The following is a 15678-nucleotide window of genomic DNA, read 5'->3' on the forward strand; positions in this document are numbered from 1 at the left end:
GGGTTTGCGTCCTGGCTATGTTACTTTCTAGTTGCGTCATCTTGTTCGTATTTTTGTATTTCTGTGCATTAGTGCCCTCATCCAAACACTGAGCAGGAATCACAACTGCCTACAAGAAATGATTTTGTTTTCAGTTTGTGTGCCAGCCCAGATCCATGCACTCACCTTGCTTTCTAGCTGGAGCGGTTCTTGTAACAGTTTGTCCTCTTCCCTTGGGCATGGAGCCAGGTTGCTGCCACTACTCCAGCCTGGGGCCTGCAGAGTGGCTGCTCCTGGTCTAAGTGGAGATGGGATGGACTTTTCAGAGCTCCAGTAGTCAGTACTATTTGTGTATATGTGCCTCTCTGTATCTCTCTGTTTGCTGTGAACACCCAGCTTGTCACAAGCTGTGACCAGGTCTGTATCCTGGTCCCTTATGTATGTTCCCTTCCTTCCCTGCCTCATTGCCCTCTTCTTATTCTCCTGCTTCCCTGGGATCTTCCACCTAATACAAGACCAGTTAAGTGCTTTTGCCTCAAACTGGTGTCTAGGGAGCTTGGATTAAGAAACCATTTCATTTGTTTATTGTGAGGATTACATAGAAAGTACTCAGAACTGTACCTGGCATAGAGTAGACAATAAATGCTAGCAGTTATTGTGGGGGAAAGTATGTAAGAGCACAGAGGAGGGTCTAGGTTGAGCAAAGAAGGGATATTTAAGGATTATCAGAAGAAATGCCGTCTAAGCGAAGACCTGAAGGTTGAGTAGGATTTGAGAGAGGGGTGCGTTTGTGACTATATTGAGCAGAGGGAACATTATGTTTGAAAGCCGAGGGATTAGAAAGAGCCTCGGTTTGAGAATTGGATGCATTAATAATTAAAATTGATATCTGTTATATTCAGTTGTAGTTACTTGTACATATGCGTTTAGCAGAGATAGTACATTTTATCAACTATTTTACTTTCTTCCCTCTATTTCCCAGTCCTCTTGCAGTTCTGGACAATGACATATGAAGGAAGTGACATGTGTCACTTCTGGGCTGAGGCACGGTAAAGTCTATGTTCTTCCTCTACTACAGTGATCAGAGACTACATGTTCCAGATAGATAGGATACACCATGGCAAAGCTGCCATCACCCTGTGAAAGTCAGTTTGCGGAATATAATCAATAATGTTGTAAAGATTTTGTAGGGTGTCAGATGGGCACTTGTGTTATTAGGGAGACCACTTCATGGACAGTGTAGATGCCTGACCACTGTGCTGTACACCTGAAGCTGAGTAATAGTGAATGTCAACTATAATATAATATATATATGTGTGTGTGTATATATATATATATATATATATATATATATATATATATACACACAGGATGTGGAGTACAGCATAGAGAACAGAGTCCATGGAACTGTAACAGCTATATATGATGTCAGAGGAGTAGTAGATTGGGGGAGGGGGTTATCCCTTTGTGAGAGGTGTAAATGTCTATTACATCGTTTTGTATACCTGAAACTAACGAAATAAAAAAAAAAAGCTGCCATCACCCAGTTTTCTAAGCAACTATGTGGAGCAGAGGCTAACCTGCCTGTAGTGAGAACAAGAAATCATCTTTTATTAAGTTAAGCCCAGTGGAATATTAGGATTGGTTTGTTATTGCAGCATATCCTAGCTCATCCTTACTAATACAATAGTTAATCTTCCTGAGTACAATGTTAGCTTCTGGATCAGGGCCATGCTTAGGGGGAGGCAAGTTAAGAGGAAGCTCGGATGCAGGACGGAAGGAGGTACACAGGCTTAGGTTTCTGCAGGTGAGTGATATTATGACCAAAGCACAGTGAGTGGGAGGAAGAATGGTGAGAGATGGGATTGACAGGATACAAAGACCATGGAAAGATTTCTAGGTTTATAGTACAATTATAGTTAACTTCTTACTTTCTATAAAAAGTGAAAGCAAGGAAATTTCAAGAAAACCAGAGGAATGCATTTAGACATTGAAAACTTGCTTTAATTTTTTAATGCAAAATTATACTCCAGAAAGGTTCTTCTGTGAGAAAAAGTTGTCTTCTACTGCCACTTTCTCAAAAATCCTCCCTGGAGGTTCCACATTGTCTTTATTAATATAACAACAGTACTTCACAACTTCCATTTAATTATTTCCCCCTAAGGCATTCTTGTGAGTTCATGGTTATAAAAGAACCACTCTATCAGGTTTAGAGTCATTTTTGAGGGAGGATTAAAAGTAATTTGGCTTAAGCCTACATTCATGAATAATATTCTATTAAACCAGATACATTATTTGGTTCCAACTCTCTTCTTCCCTGTTGTTCCATTCAAATCATGCTGTGCATTTGTGGTGGGGTGGTAGTGGATAACGCCTACACTCTGGGTTAGAATCCAAATGTTAATGAGAGAAAGTATGGCATGTTTTTCTTTGTTTTCTTTTCTTTTCTTTTTTTTTTTTTTAATTGCTCCTTGACAAAGAGACTTATCCGGAAGTGCCCAGAAAAAAAATCCAGGACATCATATTGTGGCTTGAAAACCAACAAATACTGAACTGGCCATGTTTTTTGTTTTTAAGTTCTAGTTACAAGGGGCACACATTTGCAATCTGAAATAATTGGTTTTGTAAAAGCTGTCTTAAGCAGCAGCAATATTCTATTCTATGTCATTTGCAGACTGGCTTTAGAAATTAGCTTTTGGGAAAAGTACATGTTTTTCTAAGAAGCTATTAATTGAATTAAACATTAATACATAACTGTCCCTGGTGGTTGGATATTTGAAAGCCACTGCCAAAATAGAAACAATGAGATGCATTCAGAGAAGAGTGTATATTGGATGTGGTCAATTCTTAGAAAAATAAATGCAGGACCATCTAATCTCACCACAGTTGGATACATATGTTTTTACAGTTACAGTGTAATTTTTAGAAATGTCAGCTGGACGTGTCTCATAAATACTGAAAGCATATGCTAATTTTAGGCAGCAGCCAAGGGAAGCTCTGATGCTTTTCATGTAAATGTAAATACACTGTTGGTGAGTGAGCCCTCCACAATGATGGGAATGTACTAGAGCATGGAGAAAGGAATTGAAAGCACCCAGTTGTCTAGGTAGAAATGCAAATAGAGCAGTGGTGAAGCAGCTGGGAGACTTCAGGGGACCCCAGGCTAGGAGGGGTCTGATTCAGTCTGAGACCATCACCGTGTAATGCAGAATGATTTGAGAGATGCTAGAGCATATTATTCCACCCATTTCTTTCCAAATCAGCTCTTCTGTTGGCCAGGTCAGAGTATTCCCTAAGAGTGATCCTTGGGAACACTGCATCTACTAGGTTTTTAAGTGTTCCTATAAGAACAAATCGGAGGGAGGGAAGAGAAGAGAGGCTGCAAGTTATCTTTGGAATACAATGAATTGAACAAAGTTAAATGGGTTTCTTTACTTTGGGACTTTGCAAAGCCTTTAATATTCTAATGTAAATTGTGAGCCTCAGAAACATTGTATGCATTTTTGCATACAAATATTGTATGCAGTATTATATGCAACATCTCTCAAAATGATATGCACACGGATAATTTTTTTCCCTTGTAATATCTCACAGGACAAGTGTTTGTGAAAAATGCTTGGGAAATGTTGGCTTGGACGCCTGAAATTTACCCATCAGTTAATTTTTCAACTGAGTTAAGATAGGAAAATTCCAAACTTCCTGTTAAAATAAATATAAAGATATTTCTGGAGGTCTTACAGAGTTACAGCCATCATCCATATATCACCACAGCCCTGACACAGCAAGTGACAGGTTGCTTCTTTAACTGACTGTGAGCCAATAACAAGTGAGCTAGAGACGAGGGAATGGGGTGCATGCCTGTGTGTGGGCTTTGAACGCTGAGAATCTGAGGTTAGAAGGGTGCACCTAAGAAGCTTGGCTGGATGCAGGTAAAGTGAAATAGTTATAAGCATTACAGTGCAGCTCGGGGGGAGCTGGGGCAGCCTGTACTTGCCAAGTAGCTAGGGAGACACTGAAGGGTGTACACAGCTGGGAGAGAAATGAAAGCTAAGGGAGGTAAACTCTGACTTTGGGGCTAAGATTTAAGTATTTAAATTTAAAAAGTGTATGCCCCTGAAAAAAAATGAATTGTTAGCTTATGTTTTTAAAAAATAGTGTTGTTTAAAAGTTATTGCTAAACAACAGCATGAGCTTTGTCAAGAATTTTAGAAAGTCCAAAGTTTCTGAGTAATGTCTAAAGAATGAGAAAGAAATGAATCTTCTAGCCAAAACAAGTTCTCCTTGAAGTATCATTTTAATCATAAAATAACATATACTTATTATAGAGAAATTCAAAATTATTAAAAATAAATAATAAAAAAATCCATGTCATCCATGATTTCTCAACTTAGAAATAACTACTATCAATCTTTTGGCATATTACCTTCCAGTATCCTCTTTTCTCCCCCTCCTTCCCTCCTTTTTCCCTCGCCTCTTGCTCTCCCTCTTCCTCTCAAATTGTGTAATTTTGACTCATGTTAAATAATGAACATAAAATTTTAATAATGATATTTGAATTTAATCCAGAGGTTATTAAATCTGGCCTGCCACCTGTTTTTGTAAAACTCGTGAGCTAAGGTTTTTATACTTTTAAATTGTTGAAAAGAATCAAAAGATTTTATGATATTTAAGAAGTATATGGATTCAAATTGTAGTGTCCATTAATAAAGTTTTATTGGAAACCCAGCCATGCTCACTTATTTACTGTTGTCTCTGCTGCTTTCACACGACAATGGCAGAGCAGTAGTTGTGACAGATACAGCATGGTCTGCAAAGCCTAAAATATTAAGTGAGCCTTCACAGAAAATGTTTGCGGACCTGTGCATTAAGCAGTCTATAATTTGGGGGCTTCTTCTGTTTTTATTCTTTTGCCCATTATACAAATGATGTCTAATTGTTATCTTTGCACATATATCTTTTCATCCTTCTCTGATTATTCTATTTGGATATTTTCCTAAACACAGAATTACTGTGTCAAAGGGTATGCGTATTTTAAGACTCCCAATGCATACTTCCAAATTTCTTTACAGAAAGCTCAAACTAACATCTCCAACAAGAAGCATACAGGAGCTATAAAGATTTTCTAATTGGTAGTATTATCTCTATACTACCCAGGCTTAAGCTATTTTAAGTTTAATAATAAAACCACGTTAGTCAAGTCCAATCTTGCTAATAATGAGAATTTGATGGAGGAGTTTCACGTGCTTTCTAATTTTTCTCTCTCCTTTCAATACAACTCAGAATCTATGCAGCTTCTACTCTTAGCACATCCTGTTGGGAGACCTTGCTCTTCTCTTCAGTCATTATAAATAGGAATGTTTAACGGAGAAATACCTCCCTATATTATGGGGATAGAAGTTTCATCAGAATCTATACTTGATTTTGTGTAAATCTGAGATGCAGGTTCCTTTTTCTGCCTTGTATTTTGCATGATTGGTTCTAGACTCAGCATTAAAACTTCTAACCCAACCTGCCTGCACTCATTTCTCCTTCAGCAGATGAATATATTTGCCTCCTGAACAGTGAAGCATTGTTAGTTTCACTCCCATATGGGACTAAAAAGGAGATAGCTGTGCCTGTGAAAAGGACCTAGTAACCCTCATTTTAATGCTATTTGGTTAGGGGAGTGGAGAATAGATATTTAGTCTTCACATCTTAAGTCTAGATTTTACCCCTCCATAATATGAAACTAATTTATATTATAGAAGATACAATTTTGAATGTCTTCCTGTTTGAAGCTTTACTTTTGACACTGCACAAAGGTTATGCCTTGGTCCTGATTTCTCAATATTTGCTTATCAGGTTTTTAGAAAACTAATTTGATGTTCATTTAACACTTCTCAATTTTTTTCTATTCATAGGGAAAATATTGTGTTAAGCAAGAAAACTTTTGTTTTGACATAAAACAGATTTTCATCTAGAATGACAATGAAGAAATACATTCTGTTAGGATTTGAAGGGAAAATGAAATGTTGTTTGTGAGATGAGTACTTCCCATCTCTGTCCATATCCCTATAGCCACCAGAAATAAAGAGGCTAGATCTGAAGCCCTGTATGATCCTCCTCAGATTAAATTTTCCAGATTCCTAAAGAAGAACAGCATGAGAGTAACTGGGGCTGAAAAGCGTTAGGGGCCACTGAATTGCCTTTAATTTTAGCCTGATCTTAACCTACTTGTCATCTAGAGAACCTCATTCCTTTATTCAGCAATTATTTAATGGGTAAAATTCTCTGCTGAAAATACTCTAGAGTTTCTTAATTTTTCCTTGGGTAGGGTGGGGGGAACCCAGAAACATTCATAGGGAGACTCTAGAAGTATCCTCTTACATCCGTCCTTACATGGGTTTTGGCAATCACAAGATGAGAGCCTTAGGTGAGGATCTTTCAGCTGAGCCAAGCAGACCTCCTAGAATTATCTCAGCTCACATTTGGAAGAAACCTAGAGAAGTCCTTCTGTGCAGTCCACTCCTCTCAGAGACCAGCTGTGGTGAGAGGTGGGGCTGGGACTACTTTTAAATCTTTTTTTCGTCAGGTACATTGTGGGTTTTATGGCTTTTGTTTTTTTTTTTTATTTTAAAGCAGGCTCAGAGGCTTTATCAAACTCAAGCTCTTGAAGGACTGAGAAGGAAACCACATCTGTCTTGTACACAGACTCTAGCAGATGACTCTGGCACAGCAGAGAGACTGCCCTGTTTGAATAATTTGGCATCTGTGAAAATCTGCATGCAGTCAGCCAAGGCATTCATCCCCACCCATTGCTGCTCCAGGAGGCTTCCCAAGTATGTTTTTATTTTATTTTATTTTTATTTATTTATTTATTTAGTTTATTTGTTGTTTTATTAGTTTCAGGTGTATAAAACAATGTAATAGTTAGACATTTATCATTTATATCCCTCACACTGTGTCAACCCCCATCCCCTCATCCACTATCCCTCTGACATCACATACAGCCATTACGTTTCCACTGTCTCTATTCCTAATGCTGTACTCCACTTCTTGTAACTATATACATATAATATATATAAAACATATATACATGTATACACATACCATCCTGAACGCGCCCAATCTCGTCCAAATATGTTTTTAGTCAGCGACAAGCCTTGGCAGAAGGAGGGGGAGATTTCTGTCCCTGTTCTTTACAACAGGACGTCATGCAGGCAGGTGGCCTAAATTACGAAGGCAAGTTCTAGAGATAGCATCAGATAAAAAATGTATATTGTTAAGAAAGATGAGCTTCACAGAGCTCTGTGAAGTTAGACTGGGGCAAAATACATGCAAGCGCTAAGTACACATAGAGTCTCTCTCCCTTTTAAGAACCGATGATCAGTCTAGATGGTTAGGGAAAGAAAGGTTTTGTGCCCAGAAGTGAAAAAGAAAGTGACGAATCTAGAATACAATTTATGCAATTAATTGTGATACACAGAACATGGGAACTAAGGAAGAGAAAAAAAGACGAGTTAGAATGTGTGATAATAACTATGACTTGTCTGTCTGTCCCCACAGAGAATCAAGCACTTGAGAACTGGAAAGGGACTGTAGACATTATTTCATCCATCATCCTAATTTTTCATATGACGTATGATGAAATCACTCTTAAATCTGGTCAAAGTGACCTTTATTTGAAAAGTATTTGGAGTGAAACAGAATTAAAATGTAAGGGAATGAGTGCTGAGTCATTTACCTGGGGGAGGGGGGGAGGATGCAGGTTAGATAATAAATGACTTATTGTGACAGAAAAAAAAATCTAATGATTGTTAACATGAATTGTGAAGCCAAACAGTATATATATTTTTAATTAAGCAGCATATTGTGGAATGGCTTCTCCAAGTGATCACTGATAATTTCCTATATGAAATATTTTTAAAGGACCTGTACAACACTTGAAGAAATCGCCAAAGAGTGCTAAGAAAATGATTGGAGGAATGAAAACATGACTTCTAAGGCAAGTTAAAAGAACTGGGATTGCTATAGTTTTTAGAAAAATATATTAAGTAACTTCAGTATCTTCAAATATTTCTCAGTTTTACACACACACACACACACACACACACGCACACATAGTCTATTGGAACTTGAAACAATTATTTTGTTATATATTAATATTTTAACTTCAAAGTTAATGGAAATTGGACTTTTTAAAAAATCTGTTCCAGCCTGTTATTAAGCATTGCTATTAAGAAGTCAGGGACTTGTAGTGTCCTTGTTGACAGGACACTATTTCCGATTTTTAACTTTAAGTCAAAGGAAAACCCACCCAGCACTGAATATGTGATTTCACTTTAGAGACAGTATTTCAATCATAAGTTAATCAACAAAGAATATATCTTCCTTCTACTTTCAAGTAGAGGTGTATATAAATCACCTCTTGTTTTCCCTCTTCACTGGGCTAACCATAATGTAGGATCTTTTCAATATTTCCTATAGGAAGAGGACTAACAAGAAATAATTGTTACAGTCAGTTAGAAATGGGATACTTTCTCATTTTTATGTTATGGTTTAACTGTGAGAAAAGTTGAATTTTCTTTTCAGCCCTAAGATAAAAATATAAGAAGTGTGACCTACATCCTGGGGAACAGGAATTCAATGTTCTCTTAGCCAGAAGAACTTGGGACTCTGAAATTATGCCATGGAAGAATTACCTCCAAACTCTCTCTGAAGGCACTTTTGGGTATATTTTAATTTTTTTTTCCCATCCTTACAGGCCAGTTGAGGGTCTCACGTTTGGATCTAAGATCGTTCCCTGAGAAATAAGACCTGACAATCATCCAACCATATTAGGATATGAATTAAATTATCTTGGGCTTTTGGACTTTTAAGGGAATTTATAAAAAATATTCATTACTGATGTCAAGCTCTGATATTAAGTATCAAAATTTAGCATTTAAAGCTATAAATTTAATGAGAATTTACAACACAAAACAATTTTATATTGACATTCTATTTTCTTAACAGTCTTTCAGTTTTTGGATTTCTTTTGAGTGTTCAGTTTAGGGTTCTTCTCATTGAAGAGTAACAGAAACCCAATTCAAATTAGCTTAAGGCACACAGGGATTTATTGACCCACATAAGGGAAACATCCAGAAATAGGCTCAGTTTTAGTAATGGCTGGATGTAGATACTCAAAAGATGTCAGTAGATTGTTTTCTCTTTCTGTGGTTTTACTTTTCTCTGTCTTGGTTAAATTGTCAGTCCAGGTCTTCTTTAGGAAGATTTGGGCTTACATGGTACTTGGTGTTCAAAACCAAAGACAAAACAACAACAACAACAACAACAACAACAACAACAACAACAAAAACAACCTCTTTCCCTCCCTTCCAAAGTCCTAGGGAGACCTCTAACTGGCGCAGTTTGGGTCATGTGTCATCCCTAACGCAGTTCACATGGATGATGCCCTCTGCGGTTTGAGTGTTCCAGTGATGTTATCATCGGAGCTAAAACCAAGGATCACTAGAATTCACTCCTGAAAAATCACGGGCCTCTGAGCTGTGGTGTTTCTAGAAACACCAGCGCAAGGTCTATAGCTCAGCAGGGAGCATCTGAGGCATTTCCCAGTTATTTCCAGGGTAGAGCTATTATTTGTCATATCTTCTTAGATAGAAAACAGTTATACATCAGGCTTTTTGGATTTATCCATCAAACTGAAGGTGTGTGTACAATCCGAGGATGTAAGGGTTGAAAGAGCAGACTGTAGCCCCTATAGTTGGTTCGAAAAAAGTGCTAAGGAAATGGCATAGCTTTCCTGAGGTGGCTGTTTGGCTTTGCCCATCCAGTCCTCTTGCCTCCTTGTGATGATAGCAGCAGCCTGTTTTCCTTTGAGGATTTCTTCTTTCCCACTGTGGGCAGTTTTGGCAGACCAGTACAATTAGATGCCTTATTCTCTCCTAATACAAGGTAAGGGGTTGTAGGTGACCCCAGTGAGGCCAATGAAACCCACTATCTTTATATATTGAGTCGATTAATATATGAATGGGAAAAAAATGTCGCTCACTTCTACCACTGGTGGTATCCCTTTAAAGAATGCTGAGTAATCCTTGCTACCTTTGCCACTTTACCCGGTTCCTTTTTTCCTAAATGTGGTTTTCCAGACCTTCTGTGAGCTACTATATATGTCCAAAGGATTAATTTTCTGTGTAAATCAGAAACAGTTTCTGTGCTTGCAAACAAGAGCCCTAATTGATACAGAAATGAGGGCCAGAAGTAGGATGCTATAAGTCACATAACCTAACATGCAAAATTATCTAGGTGAGGGAGGATGGAGGGCAGAAAAGTCGTATTTCTCCAGGACTGGGAAATTGGCCACCATTACTATACAATAGGGGCGAATCTTGTTAAGCTGTAGTCCATAGTGACTTGAGACTCAGATTGTTTGAGTCTTTCAGAGACACAGAAGAAAAGGGTGAAGGCATCGATTTTTTTTGGCTACATCTTGCAGTCTTTATTAGGACCCTAGAAAGAGTTGATACACTTAAGGTTAAGCTCATTTTGAAAACAGAGAAAGTGAAAAAAAAAAGAAAAGAAAGGAAAGCCTTTCTAGAGACACTGACTGCAACGTATGAGCCTGGTACTGCGAAGCCTTGGATAGTTGGAAAAGCCAACTTCTCTCCCTAGCGATAAAGCTAGTGTGGTCAAAAGTTAGGAAGGTAGGAACCACAGAAGGAAATAAGATTGCCTTTGGGAGAAGCTGAATCCCCAGTACCCTGGCATGCAGCTCTCATTATGCAGTATCTGATTGTCAAAGGGGATAAAAACAGTCACTGCAAAGATGCAGTTGGGCTATAGTTTGGAGTCAAAGGTCAGACTGGGCAAGACTCTCCACCCCAAATCCATGTACATAATTGCTCTAGGCAGAGGCTAGGAACATGGGCAGAATACTGCTGCCAGGAAACCAGAATCCTCAAGTAGAACTTGAGATTCTGGAACTGACCAGAAGCCACCTAGAGATTAAAGGTCTTCTCAGATAGACCTCAACCTTGGCAAAAATGTCCTTTGGTCAGTGGTCAAAGGATATCTTCCTGGAGCCAGAATTAGGGGCCACCAGTGAGCTGACCAGGATACTCACTTCTCTTTCAGGGAACAGCCTTGGCTATTTCTGTTTAGCAGGATATATTATGGACAATATATACTGTGCATTTTCTCCCCTTTTCCAAATGGGGTAGGTCTTTCCTGTGGTTACTTGTTCTCTCTACAGTATTGACATTGGTTAGTTCGATCATTTAGCCACAGGTTGGTGGACCATCTAAACCTGACCAAGGAAAACGTACATCTTGGATTTATGGCTGAATGTGGTAATCTGATGAGGTTTTGGGCTATCTTTACTTGGGAAAAGATTGTATTTGGAAGCCAGACAGCCAAAGGTGTGAACTGCAGTGAATATTTGTTGCTTTTTGATATCCTCATCTCTCAGGACTGTTTCCTCTCCTTTAGTTAACAGAGCCCTGGTTCGTTGTGAAGAACCACCATCTCCCTCTTCCAGTCTGTGGGCTCCCGGTGGGGCTCCACTTCTGAATGGAGCATGTGACCCAACCCTCCTCAGTCAGCACCCTAGATGTCCCTCCCATGGCAACTGCTTCAAAGTTGTCCATCTTCCTTGTGACTTTGGAAACTACTAAAGTCTGCTCTGTATTTGAAGGAGTACTACTGGGCAGGGTTGAATTTATGGTCAGGTTACTCAGATATTACCCAGTTCCTGATTGTCCCCTGGTGTCCTATGGTCAGACATTTCCCAGCCACCAACTTTGAGACTGTCAGACCTGCCCTCCCCTCACTAGGGCAGTGGGCATGTAACCCAAGCCAGACTATTGGAGTCTCTCTGGACTTTGAATCTCAGGTGGAGTGCTGCAGTGGCGGAGTGCTGCATTCTCTTAAGCGGCGGTACCTCCGCAGACTGTCGAGCTAAATCTGTTGCACAGACTCTTCTCTGACCCAGTCTCTCTTTGCCCAAGCCTGGTTCTCCAGCCTTTCTATCAATTCTGTGGCCATATCATTCCAATGCATCCCTTTGCTGCTGAACTCAGCAAGACTTGGTTTCTGTGGTTTGCAGTTCTGAGACCACCAGGTAATTTGCCCTTTCCCTTTCCAGGTGACTTCTTACTCCTTTCACACATGCCAGTGATTTAAGTTATAGTTATATTTCATTTCTGGAGGAAAGGGTAAGAATGCTATATATTTCATATATAGAATGCTATATATTTGCATATATAGCATTACTGGAGGAAAGGGTATGTAATGCATATATAGAATGCTATATATTTCATATATAGCATTACTGGAGGAAAGGATAAGAATATAATAAAATTTGCTTAGAATGACCCTGCCCGCAATCCTGGAGAGAGCATTTGAGAACTACCTGCCTTGGCGAAGGGTACATTATTTTAGGGTGAGGTTAGCTATTTATGAGGGAAGGCAGGGGATTGTTTTGTTCATCGTTGTTTCCCAAAGGACTAGGCTGGTGGCTGGGCTAACACTAGTGCATTCAGTATATATACATTGATATTGCTCTCCCTCCGTCTTGTCCCATTAGGTTCATTCATTCAAATAATAAATGTTTGTTTATTGTTCTCATGGGAATGTAATGATGAGCAATTAAGATATGGCACTTGCTGTCAATGGTGCTGACTTCCGGTTGTAGTTGTGGAGCTCAGTTGTGGTGCATTGCTTAAATATGCTTTAGTTGTTGAGAATTTGAGACTTAAAATACAACAATATAGCAATAATATTGGTTTCTTCTTCTGGAGAAGAGGACAAATTATTACCCTGAGCAGCAGAGGTGAGCCCTGAAAAGCCAGGGCAGAAGGCATTTCTACTGCAGCAATATACAGTTGCAGGCAATCTTTTTGTAAGAGCTCCTTCTGTGTGAGTAGTGTAAGTTTGGATGATGCTGAGACAAAGAGAGACTGTAAAGGAAATGAAGGATTCTTTTGGTCTTTTCTGTTCAAATTTGGGGTTTATGACTTAGATCTTTGTTGTTGTTGAGGAGGAGGTAATATTGTAGATTTGGGTACAATTATGGTCTAAAACAAAAATTGGGAAATTTTATTTTCCAAGCTTTTTTCTCCCCTTAATTTAAAAATTTAAAGGTTTACATGCAAGTCTTAAATAAATTTAATAATAAATATTAAATGCATCAAATAATTAATTGAATAATTAATAATCATAATAATTATTAATAAATAATAATGATTAATAAAATTAGTAAATAATATATTTATTGAAGGATATAATAAAGTAATATTAATTAGATATAAAAAAGGTATTCTATTTATTAAAATGAATGGCTTGGGAAATTTTGACCTTGCTGGAAGAGCTGTTAGGTTCATTGTGTTAATTTTCTATTTTTGTGTTACAATTTCCCACAATCTTTACAGCTTAAAAACAACATAAATGAATTGTATCACAGTTTTTATAAATTGGAAGTCTGGGCATGGAGGGTCTGAGGCAGCTGAAGTTCAATATGGGTGGTATTTAAACCATATGGGGGTAAGGAGGTGGGGAGGACATGGCAAGTCCTGAGGGTGGAGGTAAGCGAGGTAAGAGTTGTGGAGACATGTTAAAGAGCTCAGAGCTTATTTTAAGAGCACTAAAAAGTCATGTTGGTGTTTTAATCAGGAGAGGGTCAGATTTACAGTAGAGTGGAGACTGTGGCAAAGTCCCATCTTGAGTAATTAGATGAATGGTGGTGCCTTTGGGAAAGATGGGGATGCAGAGAGAAGGAACAGTTCTTTTTGGAGGAGGACAAAAAATAATAAATTCAGCCCTGACCATATTTTATTTAAGAGCCTGCCATTCATACAAGTGAAGGTGTCCAGTGGACAGTTGGGGTATTTGACAAAAGCTGGAGAAAGAGACCTGGGTTGGAGACGTAGACATGGGAACAGATGAAGGGCTGTTGACTTTATTATGGGTGGAATAGGGGTTAGAGAGCTATGCTCTGATAATCTAAAAGAATCTGAAAAACACCTCTCTCCAGAAAAAATTAACATGTACATGTACACAGATTATTGGATAAAAATTCTAGGGCCCAGCAGTTTCCCTGAGGGCTCAACATGGATCCCACGTTAAGAACTTCAAGTATCCATGAAACTACAGAAATGGATAATATGGCTTAATGAGAGTTCACCAGGAAAAGAGAAGGCTTAGGGTTGAGCACCTAGAGATAACCAGAAGAAGAGACTGTAGCAGAGATGGATAGGTAGGTGAAGAGTTAATAAGGACAGGGGGAGAAAGTATTTCAAGAAGGATAGGGTAGGGACCAACTAGGTTACAAAAAAATACTGAGAGACTAAGAAAGGAAAGAACTGTCAGCTAGCGTTTGCAACAGTTCTTAACAAAAAGTGCGTACTATAGTAACCTAGGGCATTATTTACCTCCCTATCATATCTGTCTTTCCTACAGCCTCCTTTTCTGACTGTCTCTAGGTGCCCATTCCTAAGTCTTCTCTTCTGCAAACTATAGATCCCTAATTCCCATCACCAGCATCCTGAATCAGAATCTGATAAAGTATCCCTGGTCCACTGAATACTGGAGATTGTTAGCAAACTTGCCTGGAGCCGTTTCAGGAACTGGTAAGCACACCAGTATGTAAAGAGTTGGGATAGGAGAGCCTGGAATAAGTTCAAGTAAGTCGTTTAAGTAGAAGAGGTTAAAGATGCAAGAGGACATGGAACCATCAATGTGGGGTTCCTAAGGAGACAGAAAGAGGTGGGACACAGAATAAGTGTTTTGTGTATGTGTGTGTGTGGGGGGCCCTTTTCTATTTTAAGAGATGCAATGCAGAATCAGTTGGTATACATTTGGTTTGGGCAGGTTTCAGTTTCCTCTGCAAAGTAAAAGAGGCCATTTGCTGAGAGTTTGGAATGTATTCTTGTCATTATTAAAAATATTAGGAAATTGTTATCCATGTCTTCATATTGAAAAATTGTTATATTTTCATTGATATGGCCCATGGAGAAACATATTTGCCTAACAGTAGACTATAACATGAATGTATGAATAAATGAAGAAATGCAAGAAATGAGGATCATCCCAATATGTTTGTATATTGTCCTGAATTCAGTAGGACCGGCTTACTAAAGGAAGGCATTTGTCAAATTTCTTCCCTGGGGAGATATTAATTCACACATACACTCAGCAGACATTTACTGAGCACCTACTGTGTTCCAGGTATTGCTCTAGATGGAAAGGCTAAAGCTGGGAACAAGACCATGTCTCTGTCCTCATAGAGCTTACTTTGAGATGGAAACAAAAGAACAACAAGCAATAAAAATTGATTGAGGAACAAGTGACCTGTTAAAAAAAAGGGGGGGTGCTAGGGAATGGGAATGGTGGGGGGTTCACTTTGGATTGGTTGTGCAGGAAGGACTCTCTGAAGTGACATGTGGCAGGCCACATGGGGGGAAACAGAGTGAGAAGTGTGGAGAGTGATGGACGAGAGTCAGCTGAGGAGCCAGAGCACACCGGTGCTCTAAGTACATTAATGTTAAAGAAATTTCTGCCTGCTCTGTGAAGAATGGACTGAAAGGGGCAGAGAACACAGCATCCCTTTATTGTCATAAGGCAGTCACCTTATTCCAGGACTTCCTGCATCTCCTAACTCCTCAAAGGTAACTGCGCATCAAACTGCCTGAAAACGAACTCCCCTCAGGTTTTCTGGCAGCGATC

The sequence above is a fragment of the Rhinolophus hipposideros genome, assembly GCF_964194185.1.
Source record: "Rhinolophus hipposideros genome assembly, chromosome: 3".
NCBI lineage: Eukaryota > Metazoa > Chordata > Mammalia > Chiroptera > Rhinolophidae > Rhinolophus > Rhinolophus hipposideros.